A 22,236-nucleotide genomic window follows, 5' to 3' on the forward strand; every position below is an offset into this window, starting at 1 on the left:
ATCACTTATACAATACATTCACAACACGCAATTCATGGATAACTCCCCTCTCTTTAAAGTCCTTACAACTATTCAAATATCTAATATACCCTCACCTGGAAGTACAACACAATGCGGACGCTAAACTCTCCTAACTTCACTTCACATGTCACAACAAAATGCCCACTGCTCGAGCCAGCAGGAAACATCAAGGCAGCTCAAGGAATACAACTGCACTTGCAGTTCCAACAACAGCAACCCGAACTAGCATTTCCTTCTTCTGATATACATATTTATAGAGAGATTTTTAATGATCAGTGCTTAGCAGAATGGAGATACTTATGGCAAAAGATTTACTTTTTGCACACTGTAGATCATTACTGGAAAGATAGACTCTGTCTGCATATTTACACATCATTTTTAATATGACTCAGAAACGTCATGCCTTTTTTTGAACAAATTATTACATGGTTTGTGAGAACGTCTAATTCAGCACTACAGCTTCTGCTTTCATTCTCCATGCCTGAAAACATAATCTTCCATATGAAACAACAAAAGACTAGGAATTTTTTGTTTTTTTTGAGTGATGGCATTGAAATGTGCAGTAAGAAATAAAGTACCTTTGTCATACATAAAAAGGATAACGCAAGTCACTTCCGAGTTCATTCACCCCACAGAGGAATTCTGTCTTCGCCCACTTTCCTCTATGTGATCACTAAGCTACTCCACAACTTGCAATACCTTTACAACATACGACAGGGTGTGTTTTATCCCACACATCCATTCAAACATATATCTTTTCTGCTCAGACATAAAACAAGCACATTTCTCCATTCCTATCCTAGCAGTGGAGAAAATGCTCTGCTGTGGTACTTGAACAGGTGGCGGAGTAAAGTTTGTTGGAATTGGTTATTTTATCAGCACGATTCAGTGCTAATGTTGTTAAGAAGGAAGACCCTTAGGAAACTAGATAAACATCTCCAAAATACATCTTCTTCCACCCCAGAAAGAACTCAAACCCACAATCCCTTTGTGAGTATTTGACTGCCTTAGGCCAACGGGGTTGCACAGGAGTCCTGTTAACCAATAGCTACAAACACTTTCTAAAAATACGACACATATTCTACATGTTTGTCGCTCCAACTCAGGTATAAAAGAAGTTCATATCACCTTTAAAGAGTCCCCAGCTGTGGTGATTAAAGTTTGAAATGGCTGCATTTAAGGGAACAAGTTAATCCATCATGCTTCAGTCCCACTGTTCTCACGAGTGAAGGACCTGGTGTGGCAGACTCCTACGATATAATTTGGCCATCTTGTTTATTCACAATATATGCACTCTTAAGGGAACAACAGGTAGTACTAACAAAGTATTACAATCTGTGCCAAATGTATGCTCTAGGTTTGGAAAATTAGAGTTGGTCAAGGCTAAAACTAAACATCTGCCTTGGCCCTTAGTTGGCATGGCAAATTTTCAAAATAGCGAGAGGACAAGCATCCCAGGCAGTGTCCCAATATCTCTCTAATGTCCTTGTTAAAACCAAAGGTTGTTAAACAGGACATACAATCTACATCAACTAAAAGCAGACAAGTAAAGCTGCCTTTCACAGGTGTCCCACCAACTTCTCAGTCTAACAACACCCCGGGTGTTTTGAAAAATCTATTTAACTGCCATCATTGAAACACCACCCTGCCCTCCCTAAACTCAGTTTGGTTTCTAAGACTAGGGTCCCAGCGATAATAGCATAAAATAGGGTGCACTGTCTTCCCATCTGCTGCACTTTTTTCGAGAAATACTTCTTTATCAACATAGCAGTTTCACATGCTATTTTTATTTATTCAACAGTTTATACATTCAAGTGGTGAAATAAGTACATGTTTTAATGCTAAATGGGAGACTGTCTACGAGTGCTATCCAAAGGAGGACATAAAAAATGTCTAGCCAGAAAGGTGGGTTGAAATCCCATTCTCCAGACTGGGCCCAAGAGTAGGATATGTAGGCAAATGTTTTTGAGTTCCAGCACTTGTGTTTTGAAGGTAGATTGATGTTCCGTAGCTGCAAAGTCTATGTAAAGCAAGGGCTGAATTGTGTGGTTTGTGCTTTGAAAATGTAAAAGTCTAGAGCCGAATGTACAGAGTTTCACCCCAGATGGTGCTTGAACCTACAATCCCTGGCTTTAGAGGCCAGTGCCTTATCCATAAGGCCACTGGGGCCATGTTGATACTGATCTCCCCTGTCCTCCAAATACAAGATACACTCCCTATCATGGGGTCTCTACCGCAGTTTAAGTCTATGGAATCACTTATACAATACATTCACAACAAGCAATCCATGGATAACTCCCCTCTCTTTAAAGTCCTTTCAAATATTCAAATATCTAATATACCCTCACCTGAGAGAACAACACAATGCGGACGCTAAACTCTCCTAACTTCCCTTCACCTGTCACAACAAAATGCCCACTGCTCGAGCCAGCAGGAAACATCATGGCAGCTCAAGGAATACAACTGCACTTGCAGTTCTAACAACATCAACCCGAACTAGCATTTCCTTCTTTTGATATACATATTTATAGAGAGATTTTTAATGATCGGTGCTTAGCAGAAAGGAGATACTTATGGCAAAAGTTTTACTTTTTGCACACTGTCGATCATTACTGGAAAGATAGACTCTATCTGCATATTTACACATCATTTTTAACATGACTCAGAAATGTCATGCCTTTTTTTGAACAAATTATTAGATGGTTTGTGAGAACGTCTAATTCAGCACTACAGCTTCTGCTTTCATTCTCCATGCCTGAAAACATAATCTTCCATATGAACCAACAAAAGACTAGGAATTTTTTGTTTTTTTTGAGTGATGGCATTGAAATGTGCAGTAAGAAATAAAGTACCTTTGTCATACATAAAAAGGATAACGCAAGTCACCTCCGAGTTCATTCACCCCACAGAGGAATTCTGTCTTCACCCACTTTCCTCTATGTGATCACTAAGCTACTCCACAACTTGCAATACCTTTACAACATACGACAGGGTGTGTTTTATCCCACACATCCATTCAAACATATATCTTTTCTGCTCAGACATAAAACAAGCACATTTCTCCATTCCTATCCTAGCAGTGGAGAAAATGCTCTGCTGTGGTACTTGAACAGGTGGCGGAGTAAAGTTTGTTGGAATTGGTTATTTTATCAGCACGCTTCAGTGCTAATGTTGTTAAGAAGGAAGACCCTTAAGAAACTAGATAAACATCTCCAAAATACACCTTCTTCCACCCCAGAAAGAACTCAAACCCACAATCCCTTTGTGAGTATTTGACTGCCTTACCCATTAGGTCAATGGGGTTGCACAGGAGTGCTGTTAACCAATAGCTACAAACACTTTCTAAAAATACGACACATATTCTACATGTTTGTCGCTCCCACTCAGGTATAAAAGAAGTTCATATCACCTTTAAAGAGTCCCCAGCAGTGGTGAATAAAGTTTGAAATGGCTGCATTTAACGGAACTAGTTAATCCATCATGCTTCAGTCCCACTGTTCTTACGAGTGAAGGACCTGGTGTGGCAGACTCCTACGATATAATGTGGCCATCTTGTTTGTTCACAATATATGCACTCTTAAGGGAACAACAGGTAGTACTAACAAAGTATTACAATCTGCGCCAAATGTATGCTCTAGGTTTGGAAAATTAGAGTTGGGCAAGACTAAAACTAAACGTCTGCCTTGGCCCTTAGTTGGCATGGCAAATTTTCAAAATAGAGAGAGGACAAGCATCCCAGGCAGTGTCCAATATCTCTCTAATGTCCTTGTTGAAACCAAAGGTTGTTAAACAGGACATACAATCTACATGAACTAAAAGCAGACAAGTAAAGCTGCCTTTCACAGGTGTCCCATCAACTTCTCAGTCTAACAACACCCCGGGAGTTTTGAAAAATCTATTTAACTGCCATCATTGAAACACCACCCTGCCCTCCCTAAACTCAGTTTGGTTTCTAAGACTAGGGGCCCAGCGATATTAGCATAAAATAGGGAGCACTGTCTTCCCATCTGCTGCACTTTTTTCGAGAAATACTTCTTTATCAACATAGCAGTTTCACATGGTATTTTTAATTATTCAACAGTTTATACATTCAAGTGGTGAAATAAGTACATGTTTTAATGCTAAATGGGAGACTGCCTGCGAGTGCTATCCAAAGGAGGACATAAAAAATGTCTAGCCAGAAAGCAGTGTTGAAATCCCATTCTCCAGACTGGGCCCAAGAGTAGGATACGTAGGCAAATGTTTTTGAGTTCCAGCACTTGTGTTTTGAAGGTAGATTGATGTTCCATAGCTGCAAAGTCTACGTAAAGCAAGGGCTGAATTGTGTGGTTTGTGGTTTGAAAATGTAAAAGTCAAGAGCTGAATGTACAGAGTTTCACCCCAGATGGGGCTTGAACCCACAATCCCTGGCTTAGGAGGCCAGTGCCTTATCCATTAGGCCACTGGGGCCATGTTGATACTGCTCTCCCCTGTCCTCCAAATACAAGATACACTCCCTATCATGGGGTCTCTACCGCAGTTTAAGTCTATGGAATCACTTATACAATACATTCACAACAAGCAATCCATGGATAACTCCCCTCTCTTTAAAGTCCTTTCAAATATTCAAATATCTAATATACCCTCACCTGAGAGAACAACACAATGCGGACGCTAAACTCTCCTAACTTCCCTTCACCTGTCACAACAAAATGCCCACTGCTCGAGCCAGCAGGAAACATCATGGCAGCTCAAGGAATACAACTGCACTTGCAGTTCTAACAACATCAACACGAACTAGCATTTCCTTCTTTTGATATACATATTTATAGAGAGATTTTTAATGATCGGTGCTTAGCAGAAAGGAGATACTTATGGCAGAAGTTTTCCTTTTTGCACACTGTAGATCATTACTGGAAAGATAGACTCTATCTGCATATTTACACATCATTTTTAATATGACTTAGAAATGTCATGCCTTTTTTTGAACAAATTACTACATGGTTTGTGAGAACGTCTAATTCAGCACTACAGCTTCTGCTTTCATTCTCCATGCCTGAAAACATAATCTTCCATATGAAACAACAAAAGACTAGGAATTTTTTGTTTTTTTTGAGTGATGGCATTGAAATGTGCAGTAAGAAATAAAGTACCTTTGTCATACATAAAAAGGATAACGCAAGTCACCTCCGAGTTCATTCACCCCACAGAGGAACTCTGTCTTCACCCACTTTCCTCTATGTGATCACTAAGCTACTCCACAACTTGCAATACCTTTATAACATACGACAGGGTGTGTTTTATCCCACACATCCATTCAAACATATCTTTTCTGCTCAGACATAAAACAAGCACATTTCTCCATTCCTATCCTAGCAGTGGAGAAAATGCTCTGCTGTGGTACTTGAACAGGTGGCGGAGTAAAGTTTGTTGGAGTTGGTTATTTTATCAGCACGCTTCAGTGCTAATGTTGTTAAGAAGGAAGACTCTTAGGAAACTAGATAAACATCTCCAAAATACATCTTCTTCCACCCCAGAAAGAACTCAAACCCACAATCCCTTTGTGAGTATTTGACTGCCTTACCCATTAGGCCAACGGGGTTGCAAAGGAGTGCTGTTAACCAATAGCTACAAACACTTTCTAAAAATACGACACATATTCTACATGTTTGTCGCTCCCACTCAGGTATAAAAGAAGTTCATATCACCTTTAAAGAGTCCCCAGAAGTGGTGATTAAAGTTTGAAATGGCTGCATTTAAGGGAACTAGTTAATCCATCATGCTTCAGTCCCACTGTTCTTACGACTGAAGGACCTGGTGTGGCAGACTCCTACGATATAATTTAGCCATCTTGTTTGTTCACAATATATGCACTCTTAAGGGAACAACAGGTAGTACTAACAAAGTATTACAATCTGCGCCAAATGTATGCTCTAGGTTTGGAAAATTAGAGTTGGGCAAGACTAAAACTAAACGTCTGCCTTGGCCCTTAGTTGGCATGGCAAATTTTCAAAATAGAGAGAGGACAAGCATCCCAGGCAGTGTCCAATATCTCTCTAATGTCCTTGTTGAAACCAAAGGTTGTTAAACAGGACATACAATCTACATGAACTAAAAGCAGACAAGTAAAGCTGCCTTTCACAGGTGTCCCATCAACTTCTCAGTCTAACAACACCCCAGGTGTTTTGAAAAATTTATTTAACTGCCATCATTGAAACACCACCCTGCCCTCCCTAAACTCAGTTTGGTTTCTAAGACTAGGGGCCCAGCGATATTAGCATAAAATAGGGTGCACTGTCTTCCCATCTGCTGCACTTTTTTCGAGAAATACTTCTTTATCAACATAGCAGTTTCACATGGTATTTTTAATTATTCAACAGTTTATACATTCAAGTGGTGAAATAAGTAAATGTTTTAATGCTAAATGGGAGACTGCCTGCGAGTGCTATCCAAAGGAGGACATAAAAAATGTCTAGCCAGAAAGGTGGGTTGAAATCCCATTCTCCAGACTGGGCCCAAGAGTAGGATATGTAACCAAATGTTTTTGAGTTCCAGCACTTGTGTTTTGAAGGTAGATTGATGTTCCATAGCTGCAAAGTCTATGTAAAGCAAGGGCTGAATTGTGTGGTTTGTGCTTTGAAAATGTAAAAGTCAAGCGCTGAATGTACAGAGTTTCACCCCAGATGGGACTTGAACCCACAATCCCTGGCTTAGGAGGCCAGTGCCTTATCCATTAGGCCACTGGGGCCATGTTGATACTGCTCTCCCCTGTCCTCCAAATACAAGATCCACTCCCTATCATGTGGTCTCTACCGCAGTTTAAGTCTATGGAATCACTTATACAATACATTCACAACAAGCAATCCATGGATAACTCCCCTCTCTTTAAAGTCCTTACAACTATTCAAATATCTAATATACCCTCACCTGAGAGAACAACACAATGTCGACGCTAAACTCTCCTAACTTCCCTTCACATGTCACAACAAAATGCCCACTGCTCGAGCCAGCAGGAAACATCATGGCAGCTCAAGGAATACAACTGCACTTGCAGTTCTAACAACATCAACCCGAACTAGCATTTCCTTCTTTTGATATACATATTTATAGAGAGATTTTTAATGATCGGTGCTTAGCAGAAAGGAGATACTTATGGCAAAAGTTTTACTTTTTGCACACTGTCGATCATTACTGGAAAGATAGACTCTATCTGCATATTTACACATCATTTTTAACATGACTCAGAAATGTCATGCCTTTTTTTGAACAAATTATTACATGGTTTGTGAGAACGTCTAATTCATAATACAGCTTCTGCTTTCATTCTCCATGCCTGAAAACATAATCTTCCATATGAACCAACAAAAGACTAGGAATTTTTTGTTTTTTTTGAGTGATGGCATTGAAATGTGCAGTAAGAAATAAAGTACCTTTGTCATACATAAAAAGGATAACGCAAGTCACCTCCGAGTTCATGCACCCCACAGAGGAATTCTGTCTTCACCCACTTTCCTCTATGTGATCACTAAGCTACTCCACAACTTGCAATACCTTTACAACATACGACAGGGTGTGTTTTATCCCACACATCCATTCAAACATATATCTTTTCTGCTCAGACAGAAAACAAGCACATTTCTCCATTCCTATCCTAGCAGTGGAGAAAATGCTCTGCTGTGGTACTTGAACAGGTGGCGGAGTAAAGTTTGTTGGAATTGGTTATTTTATCAGCACGCTTCAGTGCTAATGTTGTTAAGAAGGAAGACCCTTAGGAAACTAGATAAACATCTCCAAAATACATCTTCTTCCACCCCAGAAAGAACTCAAACCCACAATCCCTTTGTGAGTATTTGACTGCCTTACCCATTAGGCCAATGGGGTTGCACAGGAGTGCTGTTAACCAAAAGCTACAAACACTTTCTAAAAATACGACACATATTCTAAATGTTTGTCGCTCCCACTCAGGTATAAAAGAAGTTCATATCACCTTTAAAGAGTCCCCAGCTGTGGTGATTAAAGTTTGAAATGGCTGCATTTAAGGGAACTAGTTAATCCATCATGCTTCAGTCCCAATGTTCTTACGAGAGAAGGACCTGGTGTGACAGACTCCTACGATATAATTTGGCCATCTTGTTTGTTCACAATATATGCACTCTTAAGGGAACAACAGGTAGTACTAACAAAGTATTACAATCTGCGCCAAATGTATGCTCTAGGTTTGGAAAATTAGAGTTGGGCAAGGCTAAAACTAAATGTCTGCCTTGGCCCTTAGTTGGCATGGCAAATTTTCAAAATAGAGAGAGGACAAGCATCCCAGGCAGTGTCCCAATATCTCTCTAATGTCCTTGTTGAAACCAAAGGTTGTTAAACAGGACATACAATCTACAGCAACTAAAAGCAGACAAGTAAAGCTGCCTTTCACAGGTGTCCCATCAACTTCTCAGTCTAACAACACCCCGGGTGTTTTGAAAAATCTATTTAACTGCCATCATTGAAACACCACCCTACCCTCCCTAAACTCAGTTTGGTTTCTAAGACTAGGGGCCCAGCGATAGTAGCATAAAATAGGTGCACTGTCTTCCCATCTGCTGCACTTTTTTCGAGAAATACTTCTTTATCAACATAGCAGTTTCATATGGTATTTTTAATTATTCAACAGTTTATACATTCAAGTGGTGAAATAAGTACATGTTTTAATGCTAAATGGGAGACTGCCTGCGAGTGCTATCCAAAGGAGGACATAAAAAATGTCTAGCCAGAAAGCAGTGTTGAAATCCCATTCTCCAGACTGGGCCCAAGAGTAGGATACGTAGGCAAATGTTTTTGAGTTCCAGCACTTGTGTTTTGAAGGTAGATTGATGTTCCATAGCTGCAAAGTCTACGTAAAGCAAGGGCTGAATTGTGTGGTTTGTGGTTTGAAAATGTAAAAGTCAAGAGCTGAATGTACAGAGTTTCACCCCAGATGGGGCTTGAACCCACAATCCCTGGCTTAGGAGGCCAGTGCCTTATCCATTAGGCCACTGGGGCCATGTTGATACTGCTCTCCCCTGTCCTCCAAATACAAGATACACTCCCTATCATGGGGTCTCTACCGCAGTTTAAGTCTATGGAATCACTTATACAATACATTCACAACAAGCAATCCATGGATAACTCCCCTCTCTTTAAAGTCCTTTCAAATATTCAAATATCTAATATACCCTCACCTGAGAGAACAACACAATGCGGACGCTAAACTCTCCTAACTTCCCTTCACCTGTCACAACAAAATGCCCACTGCTCGAGCCAGCAGGAAACATCATGGCAGCTCAAGGAATACAACTGCACTTGCAGTTCTAACAACATCAACACGAACTAGCATTTCCTTCTTTTGATATACATATTTATAGAGAGATTTTTAATGATCGGTGCTTAGCAGAAAGGAGATACTTATGGCAGAAGTTTTCCTTTTTGCACACTGTAGATCATTACTGGAAAGATAGACTCTATCTGCATATTTACACATCATTTTTAATATGACTTAGAAATGTCATGCCTTTTTTTGAACAAATTACTACATGGTTTGTGAGAACGTCTAATTCAGCACTACAGCTTCTGCTTTCATTCTCCATGCCTGAAAACATAATCTTCCATATGAAACAACAAAAGACTAGGAATTTTTTGTTTTTTTTGAGTGATGGCATTGAAATGTGCAGTAAGAAATAAAGTACCTTTGTCATACATAAAAAGGATAACGCAAGTCACCTCCGAGTTCATTCACCCCACAGAGGAACTCTGTCTTCACCCACTTTCCTCTATGTGATCACTAAGCTACTCCACAACTTGCAATACCTTTATAACATACGACAGGGTGTGTTTTATCCCACACATCCATTCAAACATATCTTTTCTGCTCAGACATAAAACAAGCACATTTCTCCATTCCTATCCTAGCAGTGGAGAAAATGCTCTGCTGTGGTACTTGAACAGGTGGCGGAGTAAAGTTTGTTGGAGTTGGTTATTTTATCAGCACGCTTCAGTGCTAATGTTGTTAAGAAGGAAGACTCTTAGGAAACTAGATAAACATCTCCAAAATACATCTTCTTCCACCCCAGAAAGAACTCAAACCCACAATCCCTTTGTGAGTATTTGACTGCCTTACCCATTAGGCCAACGGGGTTGCAAAGGAGTGCTGTTAACCAATAGCTACAAACACTTTCTAAAAATACGACACATATTCTACATGTTTGTCGCTCCCACTCAGGTATAAAAGAAGTTCATATCACCTTTAAAGAGTCCCCAGAAGTGGTGATTAAAGTTTGAAATGGCTGCATTTAAGGGAACTAGTTAATCCATCATGCTTCAGTCCCACTGTTCTTACGAGTGAAGGACCTGGTGTGGCAGACTCCTACGATATAATTTGGCCATCTTGTTTGTTCACAATATATGCACTCTTAAGGGAACAACAGGTAGTACTAACAAAGTATTACAATCTGCGCCAAATGTATGCTCTAGGTTTGGAAAATTAGAGTTGGGCAAGACTAAAACTAAACGTCTGCCTTGGCCCTTAGTTGGCATGGCAAATTTTCAAAATAGAGAGAGGACAAGCATCCCAGGCAGTGTCCAATATCTCTCTAATGTCCTTGTTGAAACCAAAGGTTGTTAAACAGGACATACAATCTACATGAACTAAAAGCAGACAAGTAAAGCTGCCTTTCACAGGTGTCCCATCAACTTCTCAGTCTAACAACACCCCAGGTGTTTTGAAAAATCTATTTAACTGCCATCATTGAAACACCACCCTGCCCTCCCTAAACTCAGTTTGGTTTCTAAGACTAGGGGCCCAGCGATATTAGCATAAAATAGGGTGCACTGTCTTCCCATCTGCTGCACTTTTTTCGAGAAATACTTCTTTATCAACATAGCAGTTTCACATGGTATTTTTAATTATTCAACAGTTTATACATTCAAGTGGTGAAATAAGTAAATGTTTTAATGCTAAATGGGAGACTGCCTGCGAGTGCTATCCAAAGGAGGACATAAAAAATGTCTAGCCAGAAAGGTGGGTTGAAATCCCATTCTCCAGACTGGGCCCAAGAGTAGGATATGTAACCAAATGTTTTTGAGTTCCAGCACTTGTGTTTTGAAGGTAGATTGATGTTCCATAGCTGCAAAGTCTATGTAAAGCAAGGGCTGAATTGTGTGGTTTGTGCTTTGAAAATGTAAAAGTCAAGCGTTGAATGTACAGAGTTTCACCCCAGATGGGACTTGAACCCACAATCCCTGGCTTAGGAGGCCAGTGCCTTATCCATTAGGCCACTGGGGCCATGTTGATACTGCTCTCCCCTGTCCTCCAAATACAAGATCCACTCCCTATCATGTGGTCTCTACCGCAGTTTAAGTCTATGGAATCACTTATACAATACATTCACAACAAGCAATCCATGGATAACTCCACTCTCTTTAAAGTCCTTACAACTATTCAAATATCTAATATACCCTCACCTGAGAGAACAACACAATGTCGACGCTAAACTCTCCTAACATCCCTTCACATGTCACAACAAAATGCCCACTGCTCGAGCCAGCAGGAAACATCATGGCAGCTCAAGGAATACAACTGCACTTGCAGTTCTAACAACATCAACCCGAACTAGCATTTCCTTCTTTTGATATACATATTTATAGAGAGATTTTTAATGATCGGTGCTTAGCAGAAAGGAGATACTTATGGCAAAACTTTTACTTTTTGCACACTGTAGATCATTACTGGAAAGATAGATTCTATCTGCATATTTACACATCATTTTTAACATGACTCAGAAATGTCATGCCTTTTTTTGAACAAATTATTACATGGTTTGTGAGAACGTCTAATTCAGCACTACAGCTTCTGCTTTCATTCTCCATGCCTGAAAACATAATCTTCCATATGAACCAACAAAAGACTAGGAATTTTTTTTTTTTTTTGAGTGATGGCATTGAAATGTGCAGTAAGAAATAAAGTACCTTTGTCATACATAAAAAGGATAACGCAAGTCACCTCCGAGTTCATTCACCCCACAGAGGAATTCTGTCTTCACCCACTTTCCTCTATGTGATCACTAAGTTACTCCACAACTTGCAATACCTTTACAACATACGACAGGGTGTGTTTTATCCCACACATCCATTCAAACATATATCTTTTCTGCTCAGACATAAAACAAGCACATTTCTCCATTCCTATCCTAGCAGTGGAGAAAATGCTCTGCTGTGGTACTTGAACAGGTGGCGGAGTAAAGTTTGTTGGAATTGGTTATTTTATCAGCACGCTTCAGTGCTAATGTTGTTAAGAAGGAAGACCCTTAGGAAACTAGATAAACATCTCCAAAATACATCTTCTTCCACCCCAGAAAGAACTCAAACCCACAATCCCTTTGTGAGTATTTGACTGCCTTACCCATTAGGCCAATGGGGTTGCACAGGAGTGCTGTTAACCAATAGCTACAAACACTTTCTAAAAATACGAAACATATTCTACATGTTTGTCGCTCCCACTCAGGTATAAAAGAAGTTCATATCACCTTTAAAGAGTCCCCAGCAGTGGTGATTAAAGTTTGAAATGGCTGCATTTAACGGAACTAGTTAATCCATCATGCTTCAGTCCCACTGTTCTTACGAGTGAAGGACCTGGTGTGGCAGACTCCTACGATATAATTTGGCCATCTTGTTTGTTCACAATATATGCACTCTTAAGGGAACAACAGGTAGTACTAACAAAGTATTACAATCTGCGCCAAATGTATGCTCTAGGTTTGGAAAATTAGAGTTGGGCAAGACTAAAACTAAACGTCTGCCTTGGCCCTTAGTTGGCATGGCAAATTTTCAAAATAGAGAGAGGACAAGCATCCCAGGCAGTGTCCAATATCTCTCTAATGTCCTTGTTGAAACCAAAGGTTGTTAAACAGGACATACAATCTACATGAACTAAAAGCAGACAAGTAAAGCTGCCTTTCACAGGTGTCCCATCAACTTCTCAGTCTAACAACACCCCGGGAGTTTTGAAAAATCTATTTAACTGCCATCATTGAAACACCACCCTGCCCTCCCTAAACTCAGTTTGGTTTCTAAGACTAGGGGCCCAGCGATATTAGCATAAAATAGGGTGCACTGTCTTCCCATCTGCTGCACTTTTTTCGAGAAATACTTCTTTATCAACATAGCAGTTTCACATGGTATTTTTAATTATTCAACAGTTTATACATTCAAGTGGTGAAATAAGTACATGTTTTAATGCTAAATGGGAGACTGCCTGCGAGTGCTATCCAAAGGAGGACATAAAAAATGTCTAGCCAGAAAGGTGGGTTGAAATCCCATTCTCCAGACTGGGCCCAAGAGTAGGATATGTAGGCAAATGTTTTTGAGTTCCAGCACTTGTGTTTTGAAGGTAGATTGTTGTTCCATAGCTGCAAAGTCTATGTAAAGCAAGGGCTGAATTGTGTGGTTTGTGCTTTGAAAATGTAAAAGTCAAGCGCTGAATGTACAGAGTTTCACCCCAGATGGGACTTGAACCCACAATCCCTGGCTTAGGAGGCCAGTGCCTTATCTATTAGGCCACTGGGGCCATGTAGATACTGCTCTCCCCTGTCCTCCAAATACAAGATCCACTCCCTACCATGTGGTCTCTACCGCAGTTTAAGTCTATGGAATCACTTATACAATACATTCACAACAAGCAATCCATGAATAACTCCCCTCTCTTTAAAGTCCTTACAACTATTCAAATATCTAATATACCCTCACCTGAGAGAACAACACAATGTCGACGCTAAACTCTCCTAACTTCCCTTCACATGTCACAACAAAATGCCCACTGCTCGAGCCAGCAGGAAACATCATGGCAGCTCAAGGAATACAACTGCACTTGCAGTTCTAACAACATCAACCCGAACTAGCATTTCCTTCTTTTGATATACATATTTATAGAGAGATTTTTAATGATCGGTGCTTAGCAGAAAGGAGATACTTATGGCAAAAGTTTTACTTTTTGCACACTGTCGATCATTACTGGAAAGATAGACTCTATCTGCATATTTACACATCATTTTTAACATGACTCAGAAATGTCATGCCTTTTTTTGAACAAATTATTACATGGTTTGTGAGAACGTCTAATTCATAATACAGCTTCTGCTTTCATTCTCCATGACTGAAAACATAATCTTCCATATGAACCAACAAAAGACTAGGAATTTTTTGTTTTTTTTGAGTGATGGCATTGAAATGTGCAGTAAGAAATAAAGTACCTTTGTCATAAATAAAAAGGATAACGCAATTCACCTCCGAGTTCATTCACCCCACAGAGGAATTCTGTCTTCACCCACTTTCCTCTATGTGATCACTAAGCTACTCCACAACTTGCAATACCTTTACAACATACGACAGGGTGTGTTTTATCCCACACATCCATTCAAACATATATCTTTTCTGCTCAGACAGAAAACAAGCACATTTCTCCATTCCTATCCTAGCAGTGGAGAAAATGCTCTGCTGTGGTACTTGAACAGGTGGCGGAGTAAAGTTTGTTGGAATTGGTTATTTTATCAGCACGCTTCAGTGCTAATGTTGTTAAGAAGGAAGACCCTTAGGAAACTAGATAAACATCTCCAAAATACATCTTCTTCCACCCCAGAAAGAACTCAAACCCACAATCCCTTTGTGAGTATTTGACTGCCTTACCCATTAGGCCAATGGGGTTGCACAGGAGTGCTGTTAACCAAAAGCTACAAACACTTTCTAAAAATACGACACATATTCTACATGTTTATCGCTCCCACTCAGGTATAAAAGAAGTTCATATCACCTTTAAAGAGTCCCCAGCTGTGGTGATTAAAGTTTGAAATGGCTGCATTTAAGGGAACTAGTTAATCCATCATGCTTCAGTCCCAATGTTCTTACGAGAGAAGGACCTGGTGTGGCAGACTCCTACGATATAATTTGGCCATCTTGTTTGTTCGCAATATATGCACTCTTAAGGGAACAACAGGTAGTACTAACAAAGTATTACAATCTGCGCCAAATGTATGCTCTAGGTTTGGAAAATTAGAGTTGGGCAAGGCTAAAACTAAATGTCTGCCTTGGCCCTTAGTTGGCATGGCAAATTTTCAAAATAGAGAGAGGACAAGCATCCCAGGCAGTGTCCCAATATCTCTCTAATGTCCTTGTTGAAACCAAAGGTTGTTAAACAGGACATACAATCTACAGCAACTAAAAGCAGACAAGTAAAGCTGCCTTTCACAGGTGTCCCATCAACTTCTCAGTCTAACAACACCCCGGGTGATTTGAAAAATCTATTTAACTGCCATCATTGAAACACCACCCTACCCTCCCTAAACTCAGTTTGGTTTCTAAGACTAGGGGCCCAGCGATAGTAGCATAAAATAGGGTGCACTGTCTTCCCATCTGCTGCACTTTTTTCGAGAAATACTTCTTTATCAACATAGCAGTTTCATATGGTATTTTTAATTATTCAACAGTTTATACATTCAAGTGGTGAAATAAGTACATGTTTTAGTGCTAAATGGGAGACTGCCTGCGAGTGCTATCCAAAGGAGGACATAAAAAATGTCTAGCCAGAAAGCAGTGTTGAAATCCCATTCTCCAGACTGGGCCCAAGAGTAGGATCCGTAGGCAAATGTTTTTGAGTTCCAGCACTTGTGTTTTGAAGGTAGATTGATGTTCCATAGCTGCAAAGTCTACGTAAAGCAAGGGCTGAATTGTGTGGTTTGTGCTTTGAAAATGTAAAAGTCAAGAGCTGAATGTACAGAGTTTCACCCCAGATGGGACTTGAACCCACCATCCCTGGCTTAGGAGGCCAGTGCCTTATCCATTAGGCCACTGGGGCCATGTTGATACTGCTCTCCCCTGTCCTCCAAATACAAGATACACTCCCTATCATGGGGTCTCTACCGCAGTTTAAGTCTATGGAATCACTTATACAATACATTCACAACAAGCAATCCATGGATAACTCCCCTCTCTTTAAAGTCCTTTCAAATATTCAAATATCTAATATACCCTCACCTGAGAGAACAACACAATGCGGACGCTAAACTCTCCTAACTTCCCTTCACCTGTCACAACAAAATGCCCACTGCTCGAGCCAGCAGGAAACATCATGGCAGCTCAAGGAATACAACAGCACTTGCAGTTCTAACAACATCAACACGAACTAGCATTTCCTTCTTTTGATATACATATTTATAGAGAGATTTTTAATGATCGGTGCTTAGCAGAAAGGAGATACTTATGGCAGAAGTTTTCCTTTTTGCACACTGTAGATCATTACTGGAAAGATAGACTCTACCTGCATATTTACACATCATTTTTAATATGACTCAGAAATGTCATGCCTTTTTTTGAACAAATTATTACATGGTTTGTGAGAACGTCTAATTCGGCACTACAGCTTCTGCTTTCATTCTCCATGCCTGAAAACATAATCTTCCATATGAAACAACAAAAGACTAGGAATTTTTTGTTTTTTTTGAGTGATGGGATTGAAATGTGCAGTAAGAAATAAAGTACCTTTGTCATACATAAAAAGGATAACGCAAGTCACCTCCGAGTTCATTCACCCCACAGAGGAACTCTGTCTTCACCCACTTTCCTCTATGTGATCACTAAGCTACTCCACAACTTGCAATACCTTTACAACATACGACAGGGTGTGTTTTATCCCACACATCCATTCAAACATATCTTTTCTGCTCAGACATAAAACAAGCACATTTCTCCATTCCTATCCTAGCAGTGGAGAAAATGCTCTGCTGTGGTACTTGAACAGGTGGCGGAGTAAAGTTTGTTGGAATTGGTTATTTTATCAGCACGCTTCAGTGCTAATGTTGTTAAGAAGGAAGACTCTTAGGAAACTAGATAAACATCTCCAAAATACATCTTCTTCCACCCCAGAAAGAACTCAAACCCACAATCCCTTTGTGAGTATTTGACTGCCTTACCCATTAGGCCAACGGGGTTGCAAAGGAGTGCTGTTAACCAATAGCTACAAACACTTTCTAAAAATACGACACATATTCTACATGTTTGTCGCTCCCACTCAGGTATAAAAGAAGTTCATATCACCTTTAAAGAGTCCCCAGAAGTGGTGATTAAAGTTTGAAATGGCTGCATTTAAGGGAACTAGTTAATCCATCATGCTTCAGTCCCACTGTTCTTACGAGTGAAGGACCTGGTGTGGCAGACTCCTACGATATAATTTGGCCATCTTGTTTGTTCACAATGTATGCACTCTTAAGGGAACAACAGGTAGTACTAACAAAGTATTACAATCTGCGCCAAATGTATGCTCTAGGTTTGGAAAATTAGAGTTGGGCAAGACTAAAACTAAACGTCTGCCTTGGCCCTTAGTTGGCATGGCAAATTTTCAAAATAGAGAGAGGACAAGCATCCCAGGCAGTGTCCAATATCTCTCTAATGTCCTTGTTGAAACCAAAGGTTGTTAAACAGGACATACAATCTACATGAACTTAAAGCAGACAAGTAAAGCTGCCTTTCACAGGTGTCCCATCAACTTCTCAGCCTAACAACACCCCGGGTGTTTTGAAAAATCTATTTAACTGCCATCATTGAAACACCACCCTGCCCTCCCTAAACTCAGTTTGGTTTCTAAGACTAGGGGCCCAGCGATATTAGCATAAAATAGGGTTCACTGTCTTCCCATCTGCTGCACTTTTTTCGAGAAATACTTCTTTATCAACATAGCAGTTTCACATGGTATTTTTAATTATTCAACAGTTTATACATTCAATTGGTGAAATAAGTACATGTTTTAATGCTAAATGGGAGACTGCCTGCGAGTGCTATCCAAAGGAGGACATAAAAAATGTCTAGCCAGAAAGGTGGGTTGAAATCCCATTCTCCAGACTGGGCCCAAGAGTAGGATATGTAGGCAAATGTTTTTGAGTTCCAGCACTTGTGTTTTGAAGGTAGATTGATGTTCCATAGCTGCAAAGTCTATGTAAAGCAAGGGCTGAATTGTGTGGTTTGTGCTTTGAAAATGTAAAAGTCAAGCGCTGAATGTATAGAGTTTCACCCCAGATGGGACTTGAACCCACAATCCCTGGCTTAGGAGGCCAGTGCCTTATCCATTAGGCCACTGGGGCCATGCTGATACTGCTCTCCCCTGTCCTCCAAATACAAGATCCACTCCCTATCATGTGGTCTCTACCGCAGTTTAAGTCTATGGAATCACTTATACAATACATTCACAACAAGAAATCCATGGATAACTCCACTCTCTTTAAAGTCCTTTCAAATATTCAAATATCTAATATACCCTCACCTGAGAGAACAACACAATGCGGACGCTAAACTCTCCTAACTTCCCTTCACCTGTCACAACAAAATGCCCACTGCTCGAGCCAGCAGGAAACATCATGGCAGCTCAAGGAATACAACTGCACTTGCAGTTCTAACAACATCAACACGAACTAGCATTTCCTTCTTTTGATATACATATTTATAGAGAGATTTTTAATGATCGGTGCTTAGCAGAAAGGAGATACTTATGGCAGAAGTTTTCCTTTTTGCACACTGTAGATCATTACTGGAAAGATAGACTCTATCTGCATATTTACACATCATTTTTAATATGACTTAGAAATGTCATGCCTTTTTTTGAACAAATTACTACATGGTTTGTGAGAACGTCTAATTCAGCACTACAGCTTCTGCTTTCATTCTCCATGCCTGAAAACATAATCTTCCATATGAAACAACAAAAGACTAGGAATTTTTTGTTTTTTTTGAGTGATGGCATTGAAATGTGCAGTAAGAAATAAAGTACCTTTGTCATACATAAAAAGGATAACGCAAGTCACCTCCGAGTTCATTCACCCCACAGAGGAACTCTGTCTTCACCCACTTTCCTCTATGTGATCACTAAGCTACTCCACAACTTGCAATACCTTTACAACATACGACAGGGTGTGTTTTATCCCACACATCCATTCAAACATATCTTTTCTGCTCAGACATAAAACAAGCACATTTCTCCATTCCTATCCTAGCAGTGGAGAAAATGCTCTGCTGTGGTACTTGAACAGGTGGCGGAGTAAAGTTTGTTGGAGTTGGTTATTTTATCAGCACGCTTCAGTGCTAATGTTGTTAAGAAGGAAGACTCTTAGGAAACTAGATAAACATCTCCAAAATACATCTTCTTCCACCCCAGAAAGAACTCAAACCCACAATCCCTTTGTGAGTATTTGACTGCCTTACCCATTAGGCCAACGGGGTTGCAAAGGAGTGCTGTTAACCAATAGCTACAAACACTTTCTAAAAATACGACACATATTCTACATGTTTGTCGCTCCCACTCAGGTATAAAAGAAGTTCATATCACCTTTAAAGAGTCCCCAGAAGTGGTGATTAAAGTTTGAAATGGCTGCATTTAAGGGAACTAGTTAATCCATCATGCTTCAGTCCCACTGTTCTTACGAGTGAAGGACCTGGTGTGGCAGACTCCTACGATATAATTTGGACATCTTGTTTGTTCACAATATATGCACTCTTAAGGGAACAACAGGTAGTACTAACAAAGTATTACAATCTGCGCCAAATGTATGCTCTAGGTTTGGAAAATTAGAGTTGGGCAAGACTAAAACTAAACGTCTGCCTTGGCCCTTAGTTGGCATGGCAAATTTTCAAAATAGAGAGAGGACAAGCATCCCAGGCAGTGTCCAATATCTCTCTAATGTCCTTGTTGAAACCAAAGGTTGTTAAACAGGACATACAATCTACATGAACTAAAAGCAGACAAGTAAAGCTGCCTTTCACAGGTGTCCCATCAACTTCTCAGTCTAACAACACCCCGGGTGTTTTGAAAAATCTATTTAACTGCCATCATTGAAACACCACCCTGCCCTCCCTAAACTCAGTTTGGTTTCTAAGACTAGGGGCCCAGCGATATTAGCATAAAATAGGGTGCACTGTCTTCCCATCTGCTGCACTTTTTTCGAGAAATACTTCTTTATCAACATAGCAGTTTCACATGGTATTTTTAATTATTCAACAGTTTATACATTCAAGTGGTGAAATAAGTAAATGTTTTAATGCTAAATGGGAGACTGCCTGCGAGTGCTATCCAAAGGAGGACATAAAAAATGTCTAGCCAGAAAGGTGGGTTGAAATCCCATTCTCCAGACTGGGCCCAAGAGTAGGATATGTAACCAAATGTTTTTGAGTTCCAGCACTTGTGTTTTGAAGGTAGATTGATGTTCCATAGCTGCAAAGTCTATGTAAAGCAAGGGCTGAATTGTGTGGTTTGTGCTTTGAAAATGTAAAAGTCAAGCGCTGAATGTACAGAGTTTCACCCCAGATGGGACTTGAACCCACAATCCCTGGCTTAGGAGGCCAGTGCCTTATCCATTAGGCCACTGGGGCCATGTTGATACTGCTCTCCCCTGTCCTCCAAATACAAGATCCACTCCCTATCATGTGGTCTCTACCGCAGTTTAAGTCTATGGAATCACTTATACAATACATTCACAACAAGCAATCCATGGATAACTCCACTCTCTTTAAAGTCCTTACAACTATTCAAATATCTAATATACCCTCACCTGAGAGAACAACACAATGTCGACGCTAAACTCTCCTAACATCCCTTCACATGTCACAACAAAATGCCCACTGCTCGAGCCAGCAGGAAACATCATGGCAGCTCAAGGAATACAACTGCACTTGCAGTTCTAACAACATCAACCCGAACTAGCATTTCCTTCTTTTGATATACTATATTTATAGAGAGATTTTTAATGATCGGTGCTTAGCAGAAAGGAGATACTTATGGCAAAACTTTTACTTTTTGCACACTGTAGATCATTACTGGAAAGATAGACTCTATCTGCATATTTACACATCATTTTTAACATGACTCAGAAATGTCATGCCTTTTTTTGAACAAATTATTACATGGTTTGTGAGAACGTCTAATTCAGCACTACAGCTTCTGCTTTCATTCTCCATGCCTGAAAACATAATCTTCCATATGAACCAACAAAAGACTAGGAATTTTTTGTTTTTTTTGAGTGATGGCATTGAAATGTGCAGTAAGAAATAAAGTACCTTTGTCATACATAAAAAGGATAACGCAAGTCACCTCCGAGTTCATTCACCCCACAGAGGAATTCTGTCTTCACCCACTTTCCTCTATGTGATCACTAAGCTACTCCACAACTTGCAATACCTTTACAACATACGACAGGGTGTGTTTTATCCCACACATCCATTCAAACATATATCTTTTCTGCTCAGACATAAAACAAGCACATTTCTCCATTCCTATCCTAGCAGTGGAGAAAATGCTCTGCTGTGGTACTTGAACAGGTGGCGGAGTAAAGTTTGTTGGAATTGGTTATTTTATCAGCACGCTTCAGTGCTAATGTTGTTAAGAAGGAAGACCCTTAGGAAACTAGATAAACATCTCCAAAATACATCTTCTTCCACCCCAGAAAGAACTCAAACCCACAATCCCTTTGTGAGTATTTGACTGCCTTACCCATTAGGCCAATGGGGTTGCACAGGAGTGCTGTTAACCAATAGCTACAAACACTTTCTAAAAATACGAAACATATTCTACATGTTTGTCGCTCCCACTCAGGTATAAAAGAAGTTCATATCACCTTTAAAGAGTCCCCAGCAGTGGTGATTAAAGTTTGAAATGGCTGCATTTAACGGAACTAGTTAATCCATCATGCTTCAGTCCCACTGTTCTTACGAGTGAAGGACCTGGTGTGGCAGACTCCTACGATATAATTTGGCCATCTTGTTTGTTCACAATATATGCACTCTTAAGGGAACAACAGGTAGTACTAACAAAGTATTACAATCTGCGCCAAATGTATGCTCTAGGTTTGGAAAATTAGAGTTGGGCAAGACTAAAACTAAACGTCTGCCTTGGCCCTTAGTTGACATGGCAAATTTTCAAAATAGAGAGAGGACAAGCATCCCAGGCAGTGTCCAATATCTCTCTAATGTCCTTGTTGAAACCAAAGGTTGTTAAACAGGACATACAATCTACATGAACTAAAAGCAGACAAGTAAAGCTGCCTTTCACAGGTGTCCCATCAACTTCTCAGTCTAACAACACCCCGGGAGTTTTGAAAAATCTATTTAACTGCCATCATTGAAACACCACCCTGCCCTCCCTAAACTCAGTTTGGTTTCTAAGACTAGGGGCCCAGCGATATTAGCATA

General features: G+C 40.0%; 8 non-coding genes across 8 annotated transcripts; all 8 read right to left on the reverse strand.

Moving 5' to 3' along the window:
- Positions 1-4,397: 4,397 nt before the first annotated feature.
- Positions 4,398-4,470, reverse strand: TRNAR-CCU (transfer RNA arginine (anticodon CCU)). Its single transcript has one exon. It is a non-coding gene; the product is annotated as a tRNA-Arg (tRNA).
- A 2,205-nt stretch (positions 4,471-6,675) lies between these two features.
- On the reverse strand, positions 6,676-6,748 carry TRNAR-CCU (transfer RNA arginine (anticodon CCU)). The gene has a single exon. It is a non-coding gene; the product is annotated as a tRNA-Arg (tRNA).
- Positions 6,749-8,954: 2,206 nt separating this feature from the next.
- On the reverse strand, positions 8,955-9,027 carry TRNAR-CCU (transfer RNA arginine (anticodon CCU)). Its single transcript has one exon. It is a non-coding gene; the product is annotated as a tRNA-Arg (tRNA).
- A 2,205-nt stretch (positions 9,028-11,232) lies between these two features.
- On the reverse strand, positions 11,233-11,305 carry TRNAR-CCU (transfer RNA arginine (anticodon CCU)). Its single transcript has one exon. It is a non-coding gene; the product is annotated as a tRNA-Arg (tRNA).
- Positions 11,306-13,512: 2,207 nt separating this feature from the next.
- On the reverse strand, positions 13,513-13,585 carry TRNAR-CCU (transfer RNA arginine (anticodon CCU)). Its single transcript has one exon. It is a non-coding gene; the product is annotated as a tRNA-Arg (tRNA).
- A 2,207-nt stretch (positions 13,586-15,792) lies between these two features.
- TRNAR-CCU (transfer RNA arginine (anticodon CCU)) lies at positions 15,793-15,865 on the reverse strand. The gene has a single exon. It is a non-coding gene; the product is annotated as a tRNA-Arg (tRNA).
- A 2,205-nt stretch (positions 15,866-18,070) lies between these two features.
- TRNAR-CCU (transfer RNA arginine (anticodon CCU)) lies at positions 18,071-18,143 on the reverse strand. Its single transcript has one exon. It is a non-coding gene; the product is annotated as a tRNA-Arg (tRNA).
- A 2,205-nt stretch (positions 18,144-20,348) lies between these two features.
- TRNAR-CCU (transfer RNA arginine (anticodon CCU)) lies at positions 20,349-20,421 on the reverse strand. The gene has a single exon. It is a non-coding gene; the product is annotated as a tRNA-Arg (tRNA).
- Between the last annotated feature and the right edge of the window lie 1,815 nt (positions 20,422-22,236).

The sequence above is a fragment of the Pleurodeles waltl genome, chromosome 7 (genome assembly GCF_031143425.1).
Source record: "Pleurodeles waltl isolate 20211129_DDA chromosome 7, aPleWal1.hap1.20221129, whole genome shotgun sequence".
Lineage (NCBI taxonomy): Eukaryota > Metazoa > Chordata > Amphibia > Caudata > Salamandridae > Pleurodeles > Pleurodeles waltl.